Source organism: Pelobates fuscus, chromosome 2 (assembly GCF_036172605.1).
Source record: "Pelobates fuscus isolate aPelFus1 chromosome 2, aPelFus1.pri, whole genome shotgun sequence".
NCBI classification, from domain to species: domain Eukaryota; kingdom Metazoa; phylum Chordata; class Amphibia; order Anura; family Pelobatidae; genus Pelobates; species Pelobates fuscus.
Genome location: NC_086318.1, coordinates 287,909,498 through 287,925,183, shown reverse-complemented (window position 1 = coordinate 287,925,183; position 15,686 = coordinate 287,909,498). Strand labels below are relative to the sequence as shown.

The 15,686-nt window shown below is 41.6% G+C and overlaps 41 pseudogenes; all 41 read left to right on the top strand.

Annotated features, from left to right (window-relative positions):
* Nucleotides 1-118: 118 nt before the first annotated feature.
* LOC134597960 (5S ribosomal RNA) lies at nucleotides 119-237 on the top strand (annotated as a pseudogene).
* A 134-nt stretch (nucleotides 238-371) lies between these two features.
* On the top strand, nucleotides 372-490 carry LOC134589560 (5S ribosomal RNA; annotated as a pseudogene).
* A 134-nt stretch (nucleotides 491-624) lies between these two features.
* Nucleotides 625-743, top strand: LOC134597980 (5S ribosomal RNA; annotated as a pseudogene).
* Nucleotides 744-1,362: 619 nt separating this feature from the next.
* LOC134598392 (5S ribosomal RNA) lies at nucleotides 1,363-1,481 on the top strand (annotated as a pseudogene).
* Nucleotides 1,482-1,615: 134 nt separating this feature from the next.
* Nucleotides 1,616-1,734, top strand: LOC134598066 (5S ribosomal RNA; annotated as a pseudogene).
* Nucleotides 1,735-2,203: 469 nt separating this feature from the next.
* On the top strand, nucleotides 2,204-2,322 carry LOC134589481 (5S ribosomal RNA; annotated as a pseudogene).
* Nucleotides 2,323-2,456: 134 nt separating this feature from the next.
* LOC134588556 (5S ribosomal RNA) lies at nucleotides 2,457-2,575 on the top strand (annotated as a pseudogene).
* Nucleotides 2,576-2,800: 225 nt separating this feature from the next.
* On the top strand, nucleotides 2,801-2,919 carry LOC134589216 (5S ribosomal RNA; annotated as a pseudogene).
* A 134-nt stretch (nucleotides 2,920-3,053) lies between these two features.
* LOC134598065 (5S ribosomal RNA) lies at nucleotides 3,054-3,172 on the top strand (annotated as a pseudogene).
* A 134-nt stretch (nucleotides 3,173-3,306) lies between these two features.
* On the top strand, nucleotides 3,307-3,424 carry LOC134588358 (5S ribosomal RNA; annotated as a pseudogene).
* Nucleotides 3,425-3,558: 134 nt separating this feature from the next.
* Nucleotides 3,559-3,677, top strand: LOC134597374 (5S ribosomal RNA; annotated as a pseudogene).
* Nucleotides 3,678-3,811: 134 nt separating this feature from the next.
* On the top strand, nucleotides 3,812-3,930 carry LOC134598303 (5S ribosomal RNA; annotated as a pseudogene).
* A 134-nt stretch (nucleotides 3,931-4,064) lies between these two features.
* LOC134598331 (5S ribosomal RNA) lies at nucleotides 4,065-4,183 on the top strand (annotated as a pseudogene).
* A 134-nt stretch (nucleotides 4,184-4,317) lies between these two features.
* On the top strand, nucleotides 4,318-4,436 carry LOC134587814 (5S ribosomal RNA; annotated as a pseudogene).
* Nucleotides 4,437-4,571: 135 nt separating this feature from the next.
* LOC134593863 (5S ribosomal RNA) lies at nucleotides 4,572-4,690 on the top strand (annotated as a pseudogene).
* A 407-nt stretch (nucleotides 4,691-5,097) lies between these two features.
* LOC134596998 (5S ribosomal RNA) lies at nucleotides 5,098-5,216 on the top strand (annotated as a pseudogene).
* Nucleotides 5,217-5,350: 134 nt separating this feature from the next.
* LOC134594845 (5S ribosomal RNA) lies at nucleotides 5,351-5,469 on the top strand (annotated as a pseudogene).
* Nucleotides 5,470-6,524: 1,055 nt separating this feature from the next.
* LOC134588598 (5S ribosomal RNA) lies at nucleotides 6,525-6,643 on the top strand (annotated as a pseudogene).
* A 134-nt stretch (nucleotides 6,644-6,777) lies between these two features.
* Nucleotides 6,778-6,896, top strand: LOC134587667 (5S ribosomal RNA; annotated as a pseudogene).
* Nucleotides 6,897-7,121: 225 nt separating this feature from the next.
* Nucleotides 7,122-7,240, top strand: LOC134589480 (5S ribosomal RNA; annotated as a pseudogene).
* A 134-nt stretch (nucleotides 7,241-7,374) lies between these two features.
* Nucleotides 7,375-7,493, top strand: LOC134598390 (5S ribosomal RNA; annotated as a pseudogene).
* A 225-nt stretch (nucleotides 7,494-7,718) lies between these two features.
* On the top strand, nucleotides 7,719-7,837 carry LOC134588813 (5S ribosomal RNA; annotated as a pseudogene).
* Nucleotides 7,838-8,062: 225 nt separating this feature from the next.
* LOC134596318 (5S ribosomal RNA) lies at nucleotides 8,063-8,181 on the top strand (annotated as a pseudogene).
* Nucleotides 8,182-8,315: 134 nt separating this feature from the next.
* Nucleotides 8,316-8,434, top strand: LOC134587813 (5S ribosomal RNA; annotated as a pseudogene).
* Nucleotides 8,435-8,569: 135 nt separating this feature from the next.
* On the top strand, nucleotides 8,570-8,688 carry LOC134592682 (5S ribosomal RNA; annotated as a pseudogene).
* A 407-nt stretch (nucleotides 8,689-9,095) lies between these two features.
* Nucleotides 9,096-9,214, top strand: LOC134596997 (5S ribosomal RNA; annotated as a pseudogene).
* Nucleotides 9,215-9,348: 134 nt separating this feature from the next.
* LOC134594843 (5S ribosomal RNA) lies at nucleotides 9,349-9,467 on the top strand (annotated as a pseudogene).
* Nucleotides 9,468-10,522: 1,055 nt separating this feature from the next.
* Nucleotides 10,523-10,641, top strand: LOC134588225 (5S ribosomal RNA; annotated as a pseudogene).
* Nucleotides 10,642-10,775: 134 nt separating this feature from the next.
* On the top strand, nucleotides 10,776-10,894 carry LOC134597880 (5S ribosomal RNA; annotated as a pseudogene).
* A 225-nt stretch (nucleotides 10,895-11,119) lies between these two features.
* LOC134594961 (5S ribosomal RNA) lies at nucleotides 11,120-11,238 on the top strand (annotated as a pseudogene).
* A 134-nt stretch (nucleotides 11,239-11,372) lies between these two features.
* Nucleotides 11,373-11,491, top strand: LOC134595892 (5S ribosomal RNA; annotated as a pseudogene).
* A 387-nt stretch (nucleotides 11,492-11,878) lies between these two features.
* Nucleotides 11,879-11,997, top strand: LOC134594304 (5S ribosomal RNA; annotated as a pseudogene).
* Nucleotides 11,998-12,221: 224 nt separating this feature from the next.
* Nucleotides 12,222-12,340, top strand: LOC134588212 (5S ribosomal RNA; annotated as a pseudogene).
* Nucleotides 12,341-12,565: 225 nt separating this feature from the next.
* Nucleotides 12,566-12,684, top strand: LOC134587973 (5S ribosomal RNA; annotated as a pseudogene).
* Nucleotides 12,685-12,818: 134 nt separating this feature from the next.
* LOC134596930 (5S ribosomal RNA) lies at nucleotides 12,819-12,937 on the top strand (annotated as a pseudogene).
* Nucleotides 12,938-13,405: 468 nt separating this feature from the next.
* On the top strand, nucleotides 13,406-13,524 carry LOC134596777 (5S ribosomal RNA; annotated as a pseudogene).
* A 134-nt stretch (nucleotides 13,525-13,658) lies between these two features.
* Nucleotides 13,659-13,777, top strand: LOC134594944 (5S ribosomal RNA; annotated as a pseudogene).
* A 134-nt stretch (nucleotides 13,778-13,911) lies between these two features.
* LOC134595372 (5S ribosomal RNA) lies at nucleotides 13,912-14,030 on the top strand (annotated as a pseudogene).
* A 225-nt stretch (nucleotides 14,031-14,255) lies between these two features.
* LOC134589354 (5S ribosomal RNA) lies at nucleotides 14,256-14,364 on the top strand (annotated as a pseudogene).
* A 225-nt stretch (nucleotides 14,365-14,589) lies between these two features.
* On the top strand, nucleotides 14,590-14,708 carry LOC134594526 (5S ribosomal RNA; annotated as a pseudogene).
* A 468-nt stretch (nucleotides 14,709-15,176) lies between these two features.
* On the top strand, nucleotides 15,177-15,295 carry LOC134596996 (5S ribosomal RNA; annotated as a pseudogene).
* The last annotated feature ends 391 nt before the right edge of the window (nucleotides 15,296-15,686 follow it).

Genomic DNA, 15,686 nt, shown 5'->3' with positions numbered 1-15,686 from the left:
TTGCATTATGATGTCATAATCAGACCACTTTTTTCCCTATCCAGAAGCGTCTTGTCTTTTGTCGCAACCAGAGTTTGATATTCTACCAACATTAGCGAGATCGCATTCCCTTAATTTCCATTACGGCCATACCAGTCTGAAAATGCCTGATCTCGTCAGATCTCGGAAGCCATCCAGACTCGGGTCTGGTTAGTACTTGTATGGGAGACCAACTAGGAACCTCAGGTGCCGTAAGATTTTGTTTATTTCTTTTTTGCATTATGATGTCATAATCAGACCACTTTTTTCCCTATCCAGAAGCGTCTTGTCTTTTGTCGCAACCAGAGTTTGATATTCTACCAACATTAGCGATATCGCATTCTCTTAATTTCACTTACGGCCATACCAGTCTGAAAATGCCTGATCTCATCAGATCTCGGAAGCCAATCAAACTCGGGCCTGGTTAGTACTTGTATGGGAGACCAACTAGGAACCTCAGGTGCCGTAAGCTTTTGTTTATTTCTTTTTTGCATTATGATGTCATAATCAGACCACTTTTTTCCCTATCCAGAAGCATCTTGTCTTTTGTCGCAACCAGAGTTTGATATTCTACCAACATTAGCGAGATCGCATTCCCTTAATTTCACTTACGGCCATACCAGTCTGAAAATGCCTGAACTCGTCAGATCTCGGAAGCCATCCAGACTCGGTCCTGGTTAGTACTTGTATGGGAGACCAACTAGGAACCTCTGGTGCCGTAAGCTTTTGTTTATTTCTTTTTTGCATTATGATGTCATAATCAGACCACTTTTTTCCCTATCCAGAAGCGTCTTGTCTTTTGTCGCAACCAGAGTTTGATATTCTACCAACATTAGCGAGATCGCATTCTCTTAATTTCACTTACGGCCATACCAGTCTGAAAATGCCTGATCTCGGAAGCCATCCATACTCGGGCCTGGTTAGTACTTGTATGGGCGGCCAACTAGGAACCTCAGGTGCCGTAAGCTTTTGTTTATTTCTTTTTTGCATTATGATGTCATAATCAGACCACTTTTTTCCCTATCCAGAAGCGTCTTGTCTTTTGTCGCAACCAGAGTTTGATATTCTACCAACATTAGCGAGATCGCATTCTCTTAATTTCACTTACGGCCATACCAGTCTGAAAATGCCAGATCTCGGAAGCCATCCAGACTTGGGCCTGGTTAGTACTTGTATGGGAGACCAAGTAGGAACCTCAGGTGCCGTAAGCTTTTGTTTATTTCTTTTTTGCATTATGATGTCATAATCAGACCACTTTTTTCCCTATCCAGAAGCATCTTGTCTTTTGTCACAACCAGAGTTGATATTCTACCAACATTAACGAGATCGCATTCTCTTAATTTCACTTACGGCCATACCAGTCTGAAAATGCCTGATCTCATCAGATCTCGGAAGCCATCCAAACTTGGGCCTCGTTAGTACTTGTATGGGAGACCAACTAGGAACCTCAGGTGCCGTAAGCTTTTGTTTATTTCTTTTTTGCATTATGATGTCATAATCAGACCACTTTTTTCCCTATCCAGAAGCGTCTTGTCTTTTGTCGCAACCAGAGTTTGATATTCTACCAACATTAGCGAGATCGCATTCTCTTAATTTCCCTTACGGCCAAACCAGTCTGAAAATGCCTGATCTCGTCAGATCTCGGAAGCCATCCAGACTCGGTCCTGGTTAGTACTTGTATGGGAGACCAACTAGGAACCTCAGGTGCCGTAAGATTTTGTTTATTTCTTTTTTGCATTATGATGTCATAATCAGACCACTTTTTTCCCTATCCAGAAGCATCTTGTCTTTTGTCGCAACCAGAGTTTGATATTCTACCAACATTAGCGAGATCGCATTCTCTTAATTTCACTTACGGCCATACCAGTCTGAAAATGCCTGATCTCGGAAGCCATCCATACTCGGACCTGGTTAGTACTTGTATGGGAGACCAACTAGGAACCTCAGGTGCTGTAAGCTTTTGTTTATTTCTTTTTTGCATTATGATGTCATAATCAGACCACTTTTTTTCCCTATGGGAGACCAACTAGGAACCTCAGGTGCCGTAAGCTTTTGTTTATTTCTTTTTTGCATTATGATGTCATAATCAGACCACTTTTTTCCCTATCCAGAAGCGTCTTGTCTTTTGTCGCAACCAGAGTTTGATATTCTACCAACATTAGCGAGATCGCATTCTCTTAATTTCACTTACGGCCATACCAGTCTGAAAATGCCTGATCTCGTCAGATCTCGGAAGCCATCCAGACTTGGGCCTGGTTAGTACTTGTATGGGAGACCAAGTAGGAACCTCAGGTGCCGTAAGCTTTTGTTTATTTCTTTTTTGCATTATGATGTCATAATCAGACCACTTTTTTCCCTATCCAGAAGCATCTTGTCTTTTGTCACAACCAGAGTTTGATATTCTACCAACATTAACGAGATCGCATTCTCTTAATTTCACTTACGGCCATATCAGTCTGAAAATGCCTGATCTCATCAGATCTCGGAAGCCATCCAAACTTGGGCCTCGTTAGTACTTGTATGGGAGACCAACTAGGAACCTCAGGTGCCGTAAGCTTTTGTTTATTTATTTTTTGCATTATGATGTCATAATCAGACCACTTTTTTCCCTATGGGAGACCAACTAGGAACTTCAGGTGCCGTAAGCTTTTGTTTCTTTCTTTTTTGCATTATGATGTCATAATCAGACCACTTTTTTCCCTATCCAGAAGCGTCTTGTCTTTTGTCGCAACCAGAGTTTGATATTCTACCAACATTAGCGAGATCGCATTCTCTTAATTTCACTTACTGCCATACCAGTCTGAAAATGCATGATCTCGTCAGATCTCGGAAGCCATCCAGACTCGGTCCTGGTTAGTACTTGTATGGGAGACCAACAAGGAACCTCAGGTGCCGTAAGCTTTTGTTTATTTCTTTTTTGCATTATGATGTCATAATCAGACCACTTTTTTCCCTATCCAGAAGCGTCTTGTCTTTTGTCGCAACCAGAGTTTGATATTCTACCAACATTAGCAAGATCGCATTCTCTTAATTTCCCTTACGGCCAAACCAGTCTGAAAATGCCTGATCTCGTCAGATCTCGGAAGCCATCCAGACTCGGTCCTGGTTAGTACTTGTATGGGAGACCAACTAGGAACCTCAGGTGCCGTAAGATTTTGTTTATTTCTTTTTTGCATTATGATGTCATAATCAGACCACTTTTTTCCCTATCCAGAAGCGTCTTGTCTTTTGTCGCAACCAGAGTTTGATATTCTACCAACATTAGCGAGATCGCATTCCCTTAATTTCACTTACGGCCATACCAGTCTGAAAATGCCTGATCTCGTCAGATCTCGGAAGCCATCCAGACTCGGGCCTGGTTAGTACTTGTATGGGAGTCAACTAGGAACCTCAGGTGCCGTAAGCTTTTGTTTATTTCTTTTTTGCATTATGATGTCATAATCAGACCACTTTTTTCCCTATCCAGAAGTGTCTTGTCTTTTGTCGCAACCAGAGTTTTATATTCTACCAACATTAGCGAGATCGCATTCTCTTAATTTTACTTACGGCTATACCAGTCTGAAAATGCCTGATCTTGTCAGATCTCGGAAGCCATCCAGACTCGGGCCTGGTTAGTACTTGTATGGGAGACCAACTAGGAACCTCAGGTGCCGTAAGCTTTTGTTTATTTCTTTTTTGCATTATGATGTCATAATCAGACCACTTTTTTCCCTATCCAGAAGCATCTTGTCTTTTGTCGCAACCAGAGTTTGATATTCTACCAACATTAGCGAGATCGCATTCCCTTAATTTCACTTACGGCCATACCAGTCTGAAAATGCCTGATCTCGTCAGATCTCGGAAGCCATCCAGACTCGGTCCTGGTTAGTATTTGTATGGGAGACCAACTAGGAACCTCAGGTGCTGTAAGCTTTTGTTTATTTCTTTTTTGCATTATGATGTCATAATCAGACCACTTTTTTCCCTATCCAGAAGCGTCTTGTCTTTTGTCGCAACCAGAGTTTGATATTCTACCAACATTAGCGAGATCGCATTCTCTTAATTTCACTTACGGCCATACCAGTCTGAAAATGCCTGATCTCGTCAAATCTCGGAAGCTATCGAGACTCGGGCCTGGTTAGTACTTGTATGGGAGACCAACTAGGAACCTCAGGTGCCGTAAGCTTTTGTTTATTTCTTTTTTGCATTATGATGTCATAATCAGACCACTTTTTTCCCTATCCAGAAGCGTCTTGTCTTTTGTCGCAACCAGAGTTTGATATTCTACCAACATTAGCGAGATCGCATTCTCTTAATTTCACTTACGGCCAAACCAGTCTGAAAATGCCTGATCTCGTCAGATCTTGGAAGCCATCCAGACTCGGACCTGGTTAGTACTTGTATGGGAGACCAACTAGGAACCTCAGGTGCCGTAAGCTTTTGTTTATTTCTTTTTTGCATTATGATGTCATAATCAGACCACTTTTTTTCCCTATCCAGAAGCATCTTGTCTTTTGTCGCAACCAGAGTTTGATATTCTACCAACATTAGCGAGATCGCATTCCCTTAATTTCACTTACGGCCATACCAGTCTGAAAATGCCTGATCTCGTCAGATCTCAGAAGCCATCCAGACTTGGGCCTGATTAGTACTTGTATGGGAGACCAACTAGGAACCTCAGGTGCCGTAAGCTTTTGTTTATTTCTTTTTTGCATGATAATGTCATAATCAGACCACTTTTTTCCCTATGGGAGACCAACTAGGAACCTCAGGTGCCGTAAGCTTTTGTTTATTTCTTTTTTGCATTATAATGTCATAATCAGACCACTTTTTTCCCTATGGGAGACCAACTAGGAACCTCAGGTGCCGTAAGCTTTTGTTTATTTCTTTTTTGCATTATGATGTCATAATCAGACCACTTATTTCCCTATGGGAGACCAACTAGGAACCTCAGGTGCCGTAAGCTTTTGTTTATTTCTTTTTTGCATTATGATGTCATAATCAGACCACTTTTTTCCCTATCCAGAAGCGTCTTGTCTTTTGTCGCAACCAGAGTTTAATATTCTACCAACATTAGCGAGATTGCATTCTCTTAATTTCCCTTACGGCCATACCAGTCTGAAAATGCCTGATCTCGTCAGATCTCGGAAGCCATCCAGACTCGGTCCTGGTTAGTACTTGTATGGGAGACCAACTAGGAACCTCAGGTGCCGTAAGCTTTTGTTTATTTCTTTTTTGCATTATGATGTCATAATCAGACCACTTTTTTCCCTTTCCAGAAGCATCTTGTCTTTTGTCGCAACCAGAGTTTGATATTCTACCAACATTAACGAGATCGCATTCGCTTAATTTCACTTACGGCCATACCAGTCTGAAAATGCCTGATCTCGTCAGATCTCGGAAGCCATCCAGACTTGGGCCTGGTTAGTACTTGTATGGGAGACCAACTAGGAACCGCAGGTGCCGTAAGCATTTGTTTATTTCTTTTTTGCATTATGATGTCATAATCAGACCACTTTTTTCCCTATGGGAGACCAACTAGGAACCTCAGGTGCCGTAAGCTTTTGTTTATTTCTTTTTTGCATTATGATGTCATAATCAGACCACTTTTTTCCCTATCCAGAAGCGTCTTGTCTTTTGTCGCAACCAGAGTTTGATATTCTACCAACATTAGCGAGATCGCATTCTCTTAATTTCACTTATGGCCATACCAGTCTGAAAATGCCTTATCTCGTCATATCTCGGAAGCCATCCGGAGTCGGGCCTGGTTAGTACTTGTATGGGAGACCTACTAGGAACCTCAGGTGCCGTAAGCTTTTGTTTATTTCTTTTTTGCATTATGATGTCATAATCAGACCACTTTTTTCCCTATCCAGAAGCGTCTTGTCTTTTGTCGCAACCAGAGTTTGATATTCTACCAACATTAGCGAGATCGCATTCTCTTAATTTCACTTATGGCCATACCAGTCTGAAAATGCCAGATCTCGGAAGCCATCCAGACTCGGGCCTGGTTAGTACTTGTATGGGAGACCAACTAGGAACCTCAGGTGCCGTAAGCTTTTGTTTATTTCTTTTTTGCATTATGATGTCATAATCAGACCACTTTTTTCCCTATCCAGAAGCGTCTTGTCTTTTATCGCAACCAGAGTTTGATATTCTACCAACATTAGCGAGATCGCATTCTCTTAATTTCACTTGTGGCCATACCAGTCTGAAAATGTCAGATCTCGGAAGCCATCCAGACTCGGGCCTGGTTAGTACTTGTATGGGAGACCAACTAGGAACCTCAGGTGCCATAAGCTTTTGTTTATTTCTTTTTTGCATTATGATGTCATAATCAGACCACTTTTTTCCCTATGGGAGACCAACTAGGAACCTCAGGTGCCGTAAGCTTTTGTTTATTTCTTTTTTGCATTATGATGTCATAATCAAACCACTTTTTTCCCGATCCATAAGTGTCTTGTCTTTTGTCGCAACCAGAGTTTGATATTCTACCAACATTAGTGAGATCGCATTCTCTTAATTTCCCTTACGGCCATACCAGTCTGAAAATGCCTGATCTCGTCAGATCTCGGAAGCCATCTAGACTCGGTTCTGGTTAGTACTTGTATGGGAGACCAACTAGGAACCTCAGGTGCCGTAAGCTTTTGTTTATTTCTTTTTTGCATTATGATGTCATAATCAGACCACTTTTTTCCCTATCCAGAAGCATCTTGTCTTTTGTCGCAACCAGAGTTTGATATTCTACCAACATTAACGAGATCGCATTCTCTTAATTTCACTTACGGCCATACCAGTCTGAAAATGCCTGATCTCGTCAGATCTTGGAAGCCATCAAGACTTGGGCCTGGTAAGTACTTGTATGGGAGACCAACTAGGAACCTCAGGTGCCGTAAGCTTTTGTTTATTTCTTTTTTGCATTATGATGTCATAATCAGACCACTTTTTTCCCTATGGGAGACCAACTAGGAACCTCAGGTTCCGTAAGCTTTTGTTTATTTATTTTTTGCATTATGATGTCATAATCAGACCACTTTTTTCCCTATCCAGAAGCGTCTTGTCTTTTGTCGCAACCAGAGTTTGATATTCTACCAACATTAGCGAGATCGCATTCTCTTAATTTCACTTACGGCCATACCAGTCTGAAAATGCCTGATCTCGTCAGATCTCGGAAGCCATCCAGACTTGGGCCTGGTTAGTACTTGTATGGGAGACCAAGTAGGAACCTCAGGTGCCGTAAGCTTTTGTTTATTTCTTTTTTGCATTATGATGTCATAATCAGACCACTTTTTTCCCTATCCAGAAGCATCTTGTCTTTTGTCACAACCAGAGTTTGATATTCTACCAACATTAACGAGATCGCATTCTCTTAATTTCACTTACGGCCATACCAGTCTGAAAATGCCTGATCTCATCAGATCTCGGAAGCCATCCAAACTTGGGCCTCGTTAGTACTTGTATGGGAGACCAACTAGGAACCTCAGGTGCCGTAAGCTTTTGTTTATTTATTTTTTGCATTATGATGTCATAATCAGACCACTTTTTTCCCTATGGGAGACCAACTAGGAACTTCAGGTGCCGTAAGCTTTTGTTTCTTTCTTTTTTGCATTATGATGTCATAATCAGACCACTTTTTTCCCTATCCAGAAGCGTCTTGTCTTTTGTCGCAACCAGAGTTTGATATTCTACCAACATTAGCGAGATCGCATTCTCTTAATTTCACTTACGGCCATACCAGTCTGAAAATGCATGATCTCGTCAGATCTCAGAAGCCATCCAGACTCGGTCCTGGTTAGTACTTGTATGTGAGACCAACTAGGAACCTCAGGTGCCGTAAGCTTTTGTTTATTTCTTTTTTGCATTATGATGTCATAATCAGACCACTTTTTTCCCTATGGGAGACCAACTAGGAACCTCAGGTGCCGTAAGCTTTTGTTTATTTCTTTTTTGCATTATGATGTCATAATCAGACCACTTTTTTCCCTATCCAGAAGCGTCTTGTCTTTTGTCGCAACCAGAGTTTGATATTCTACCAACATTAGCGAGATCGCATTCTCTTAATTTCCCTTACGGCCATACCAGTCTGAAAATGCCTGATCTCGTCAGATCTCGGAAGCTATCGAGACTCGGGCCTGGTTAGTACTTGTATGGGAGACCAACTAGGAACCTCAGGTGCCGTAAGCTTTTGTTTATTTCTTTTTTGCATTATGATGTCATAATCAGACCACTTTTTTCCCTATCCAGAAGCGTCTTGTCTTTTGTCGCAACCAGAGTTTGATATTCTACCAACATTAGCGAGATCGCATTCTCTTAATTTCACTTACGGCCAAACCAGTCTGAAAATGCCTGATCTCGTCAGATCTTGGAAGCCATCCAGACTCGGACCTGGTTAGTACTTGTATGGGAGACCAACTAGGAACCTCAGGTGCCGTAAGCTTTTGTTTATTTCTTTTTTGCATTATGATGTCATAATCAGACCACTTTTTTTCCCTATCCAGAAGCATCTTGTCTTTTGTCGCAACCAGAGTTTGATATTCTACCAACATTAGCGAGATCGCATTCCCTTAATTTCACTTACGGCCATACCAGTCTGAAAATGCCTGATCTCGTCAGATCTCAGAAGCCATCCAGACTTGGGCCTGATTAGTACTTGTATGGGAGACCAACTAGGAACCTCAGGTGCCGTAAGCTTTTGTTTATTTCTTTTTTGCATGATAATGTCATAATCAGACCACTTTTTTCCCTATGGGAGACCAACTAGGAACCTCAGGTGCCGTAAGCTTTTGTTTATTTCTTTTTTGCATTATAATGTCATAATCAGACCACTTTTTTCCCTATGGGAGACCAACTAGGAACCTCAGGTGCCGTAAGCTTTTGTTTATTTCTTTTTTGCATTATGATGTCATAATCAGACCACTTATTTCCCTATGGGAGACCAACTAGGAACCTCAGGTGCCGTAAGCTTTTGTTTATTTCTTTTTTGCATTATGATGTCATAATCAGACCACTTTTTTCCCTATCCAGAAGCGTCTTGTCTTTTGTCGCAACCAGAGTTTAATATTCTACCAACATTAGCGAGATTGCATTCGCTTAATTTCCCTTACGGCCATACCAGTCTGAAAATGCCTGATCTCGTCAGATCTCGGAAGCCATCCAGACTCGGTCCTGGTTAGTACTTGTATGGGAGACCAACTAGGAACCTCAGGTGCCGTAAGCTTTTGTTTATTTATTTTTTGCATTATGATGTCATAATCAGACCACTTTTTTCCCTTTCCAGAAGCATCTTGTCTTTTGTCGCAACCAGAGTTTGATATTCTACCAACATTAACGAGATCGCATTCGCTTAATTTCACTTACGGCCATACCAGTCTGAAAATGCCTGATCTCGTCAGATCTCGGAAGCCATCCAGACTTGGGCCTGGTTAGTACTTGTATGGGAGACCAACTAGGAACCGCAGGTGCCGTAAGCATTTGTTTATTTCTTTTTTGCATTATGATGTCATAATCAGACCACTTTTTTCCCTATGGGAGACCAACTAGGAACCTCAGGTGCCGTAAGCTTTTGTTTATTTCTTTTTTGCATTATGATGTCATAATCAGACCACTTTTTTCCCTATCCAGAAGCGTCTTGTCTTTTGTCGCAACCAGAGTTTGATATTCTACCAACATTAGCGAGATCGCATTCTCTTAATTTCACTTATGGCCATACCAGTCTGAAAATGCCTTATCTCGTCATATCTCGGAAGCCATCCGGAGTCGGGCCTGGTTAGTACTTGTATGGGAGACCTACTAGGAACCTCAGGTGCCGTAAGCTTTTGTTTATTTCTTTTTTGCATTATGATGTCATAATCAGACCACTTTTTTCCCTATCCAGAAGCGTCTTGTCTTTTGTCGCAACCAGAGTTTGATATTCTACCATCATTAGCGAGATCGCATTCTCTTAATTTCACTTATGGCCATACCAGTCTGAAAATGCCAGATCTCGGAAGCCATCCAGACTCGGGCCTGGTTAGTACTTGTATGGGAGACCAACTAGGAACCTCAGGTGCCGTAAGCTTTTGTTTATTTCTTTTTTGCATTATGATGTCATAATCAGACCACTTTTTTCCCTATCCAGAAGCGTCTTGTCTTTTATCGCAACCAGAGTTTGATATTCTACCAACATTAGCGAGATCGCATTCTCTTAATTTCACTTGTGGCCATACCAGTCTGAAAATGTCAGATCTCGGAAGCCATCCAGACTCGGGCCTGGTTAGTACTTGTATGGGAGACCAACTAGGAACCTCAGGTGCCATAAGCTTTTGTTTATTTCTTTTTTGCATTATGATGTCATAATCAGACCACTTTTTTCCCTATGGGAGACCAACTAGGAACCTCAGGTGCCGTAAGCTTTTGTTTATTTCTTTTTTGCATTATGATGTCATAATCAAACCACTTTTTTCCCGATCCATAAGTGTCTTGTCTTTTGTCGCAACCAGAGTTTGATATTCTACCAACATTAGTGAGATCGCATTCTCTTAATTTCTCTTACGGCCATACCAGTCTGAAAATGCCTGATCTCGTCAGATCTCGGAAGCCATCTAGACTCGGTTCTGGTTAGTACTTGTATGGGAGACCAACTAGGAACCTCAGGTGCCGTAAGCTTTTGTTTATTTCTTTTTTGCATTATGATGTCATAATCAGACCACTTTTTTCCCTATCCAGAAGCATCTTGTCTTTTGTCGCAACCAGAGTTTGATATTCTACCAACATTAACGAGATCGCATTCTCTTAATTTCACTTACGGCCATACCAGTCTGAAAATGCCTGATCTCGTCAGATCTTGGAAGCCATCAAGACTTGGGCCTGGTTAGTACTTGTATGGGAGACCAACTAGGAACCTCAGGTGCCGTAAGCTTTTGTTTATTTATTTTTTGCATTATGATGTCATAATCAGACCACTTTTTTCCCTATGGGAGACCAACTAGGAACCTCAGGTGCCGTAAGCTTTTGTTTATTTCTTTTTTGCATTATGATGTCATAATCAGACCACTTTTTTCCCTATCCAGAAGCGTCTTGTCTTTTGTCGCAACCAGAGTTTGATATTCTACCAACATTAGCGAGATCGCATTCTCGTAATTTCACTTACGGCCATACCAGTCTGAAAATGCCTGATCTCATCAGATCTCGGAAGCCATCCAGACTCGGGCCTGGTTAGTACTTGTATGGGAGACCAACGAGGAACCTCAGGTGCCGTAAGCTTTTGTTTATTTCTTTTTTGCATTATGATGTCATAATCAGACCACTTTTTTCCCTATCCAGAAGCGTCTTGTCTTTTGTCGCAACCAGAGTTTGATATTCTACCAACATTAGCGAGATCGCATTCTCTTAACTTCACTTACGGCCATACCAGTCTGAAAATGCCTGATCTCGTCAGATCTCGGAAGCCATCCAGACTCGGGTCTGGTTAGTACTTGTATGGGAGACCAACTAGGAACCTCAGGTGCCGTAAGCTTTTGTTTATTTCTTTTTTGCATTATGATGTCATAATCAGACCACTTTTTTCCCTATCCAGAAGCGTCTTGTCTTTTGTCGCAACCAGAGTTTGATATTCTACCAACATTAGCGAGATCGCATTCTCTTAATTTCACTAATGGCCATACCAGTCGGAAAATGCCTGATCTCGTCAGATCTCGGAAGCCATCAAGACTCGGGCCTGGTTAGTACTTGTATGGGAGACCAACTAGGAACCTCACGTGCCGTAAGCTTTTGTTTATTTCTTTTTTGCATTATGATGTCATAATCAGACCACTTTTTTCCCTATCCAGAAGCGTCTTGTCTTTTGTCGCAACCAGAGTTCGATATTCTACCAACATTAGCGAGATCGCATTCTCTTAATTTCATTTACGGCCATACCAGTCTGAAAATGCCTGATCTCGTCAGATCTCGGAAGCCATCCAGACTTGGGCCTGGTTAGTACTTGTATGGGAGACCAACTAGGAACCTCAGGTGCCGTAAGCTTCTGTTTCTTTCTTTTTTGCATTATGATGTCATAATCAGACCACTTTTTTCCCTATGGGAGACCAACTAGGAACCTCAGGTGCCGTAAGCTTTTGTTTATTTCTTTTTTGCATTATGATGTCATAATCAGACCACTTTTTCCCTATCCAGAAGCGTCTTGTCTTTTGTCGCAACCAGAGTTTGATATTCTACCAACATTAGCGAGATCGCATTCTCTTAATTTCACTTACGGCCATACCAGTCTGAAAATGCCTGATCTCATCAGATCTCGGAAGCCATCCAGACTTGGTCCTGGTTAGTATTTGTATGGGAGACCAACTAGGAACCTCAGGTTCCGTAAGCTTTTGTTTCTTTCTTTTTTGCATTATGATGTCATAATCAGACCACTTTTTTCCCTATGGGAGACCAACTAGGAACCTCAGGTGCCGTAAGCTTTTGTTTATTTCTTTTTTGCATTATGATGTCATAATCAGACCACTTTTTTCCCTATCCAGAAGCGTCTTGTCTTTTGTCGCAACCAGAGTTTGATATTGTACCAACATTAGCGAGATCGCATTCTCTTAATTTCACTTACGGCCATGCCAGTCTGAAAATGCCTGATCTCGTCAGATCTCGGAAGCCATCCAGACTCAGGCCTGGTTAGTACTTGTATGGGAGACCAACTAGGAACCTCAGGTGCCGTGAGCTTTTGTTTATTTCTTTTTTGCATTATGATGTCATAATCAGACCATTTTTTTCCCTATCCAGAAGCGTCTTGTCTTTTGTCGCAACCAGAGTTTGATATTCTACCAACATTAGCGAGATTGCATTCTCTTAATTTCACTTACGGCCATACCAGTCTGAAAATGCCTGATCTCGTCAGATCTCGGAAGCCATCCAGGCTCGGGCCTGGTTAGTACTTGTCTGGGAGACCAACTAGGAACCTCAGGTGCCGTGAGCTTTAGTTTATTTCTTTTTTGCATTATGATGTCATAATCAGACCACTTTTTTCCCTATCCAGAAGCGTCTTGTCTTTTGTCGTAACCAGAGTTTGATATTCTACCAACATTAGCGAGATCGCATTCTCTTAATTTCACTTACGGCCATACCAGTCTGAAAATGCCAGATCTCGGAAGCCATCCAGACTCGGGCCTGGTTAGTACTTGTATGGGAGACCAACTAGGAACCTCAGGTGCCGTAAGCTTTTGTTTATTTCTTTTTTGCGTTATGATGTCATAATCAGACCACTTTTTTCCCTATGGGAGACCAACTAGGAACCTCAGGTGCCGTAAGCTTTTGTTTATTTCTTTTTTGCATTATGATGTCATAATCAGACCACTTTTTTCCCTATCCAGAAGCGTCTTGTCTTTTGTCGCAACCAGAGTTTGATATTCTACCAACATTAGCGAGATCACATTCTCTTAATTTCACTTACGGCCATACCAGTCTGAAAATGGCTGATCTCGTCAGATCTCGGAAGCCATCCAGACTCGGGCCTGGTTAGTACTTGTATGGGAGACCAACTAGGAACCTCAGGTGCCGTAAGCTTTTGTTTATTTCTTTTTTGCATTATGATGTCATAATCAGACCACTTTTTTCCCTATCCAGAAGCGTCTTGTCTTTTGTCGCAACCAGAGTTTGATATTCTACCAACATTAGCGAGATCGCATTCTCTTAATTTCGCTTACGGCCATACCAGTCTGAAAATGCCTGATCTCGTCAGATCTCGGAAGCCATCCAGACTCGGGCCTGGTTAGTACTTGTATGGGAGACCAACTAGGAACCTCAGGTGACGTAAGCTTTTGTTTATTTATTTTTTGCATTATGATGTCATAATCAGACCACTTTTTTCCCTATCCAGAAGCATCTTGTCTTTTGTCGCAACCAGAGTTTGATATTCTACCAACATTAACAAAATCGCATTCTCTTAATTTCACTTACGTCCATACCAGTCTGAAAATGCCTGATCTCGTCAGATCTCAGAAGCCATCCAGACTCGGGCCTGGTTAGTACTTGTATGGGAGACCAACTAGGAACCTCAGGTGCCGTAAGCTTTTCTTTATTTCTTTTTTGCATTATGATGTCATAATCAGACCACTTTTTTCCCTATGGGAGACCAACTAGGAACCTCAGGTGCCGTAAGCTTTTGTTTATTTCTTTTTTGCATTATGATGTCATAATCAGACCACTTTTTTCCCTATCCAGAAGCGTCTTGTCTTTTGTCGTAACCAGAGTTTGATATTCTACCAACATTAGCGAGATCGCATTCTCTTAATTTCACTTACGGCCATACCAGTCTGAAAATGCCAGATCTCGGAAGCCATCCAGACTCGGGCCTGATTAGTACTTGTATGGGAGACCAACTAGGAACCTCAGGTGCCGTAAGCTTTTGTTTATTTCTTTTTTGCATTCTGATGTCATAATCAGACCACTTTTTTCCCTATGGGAGACCAACTAGGAAAATCAGGTGCCGTAAGCTTTTGTTTATTTCTTTTTTGCATTATGATGTCATAATCAGACCACTTTTTTCCCTATCCAGAAGCGTCTTGTCTTTTGTCGCAACCAGAGTTTGATATTCTACCAACATTAGCGAGATCGCATTCTCTTAATTTCGCTTACGGCCATACCAGTCTGAAAATGCCTGATCTCGTCAGATCTCGGAAGCCATCCAGACTCGGTCCTGGTTAGTACTTGTATGGGAGACCAACTAGGAACCTCAGGTGCCGTAAGCTTTTGTTTATTTCTTTTTTGCATTATGATGTCATAATCAGACCACTTTTTTCCCTATCCAGAAGCGTCTTGTCTTTTGTCGTAACCAGAGTTTGATATTCTACCAACATTAGCGAGATCGCATTCTCTTAATTTCACTTACGGCCATACCAGTCTGAAAATGCCAGATCTCGGAAGCCATCCAGACTCGGGCCTGGTTAGTACTTGTATGGGAGACCAACTAGGAACCTCAGGTGCCGTAAGCTTTTGTTTATTTCTTTTTTGCATTCTGATGTCATAATCAGACCACTTTTTTCCCTATGGGAGACCAACTAGGAACCTCAGGTGCCGTAAGCTTTTGTTTATTTCTTTTTTGCATTATGATGTCATAATCAGACCACTTTTTTCCCTATCCAGAAGCGTCTTTTCTTTTGTCGCAACCAGAGTTTGATATTCTACCAACATTAGCGAGATCGCATTCTCTTAATTTCCCTTACGGCCATACCAGTCTGAAAATGCCTGATCTCGTCAGATCTCGGAAGCCATCCAGACTCGGTCCTGGTTAGTACTTGTATGGGAGACCAACTAGGAACCTCAGGTGCCGTAAGCTTTTGTTTATTTCTTTTTTGCATTATGATGTCATAATCAGACCACTTTTTTCCCTATCCAGAAGCGTCTTGTCTTTTGTCGCAACCAGAGTTTGATATTCTACCAACATTAGCGAGATCGCATTCTCTTAATTTCACTTACGGCCATACCAGTCTGAAAATGCCAGATCTCGGAAGCCATCCAGACTCGGGCCTGGTTAGTACTTGTATGGGAGACCAACTAGGAACCTCAGGTGCCGTAAGCTTTTGTTTATTTCTTTTTTGCATTCTGATGTCATAATCAGACCACTTTTTTCCCTATGGGAGACCAACTAGGAACCTCAGGTGCCGTAAGCTTTTGTTTATTTCTTTTTTGCATTATGATGTCATAATCAGACCACTTTTTTCCCTATC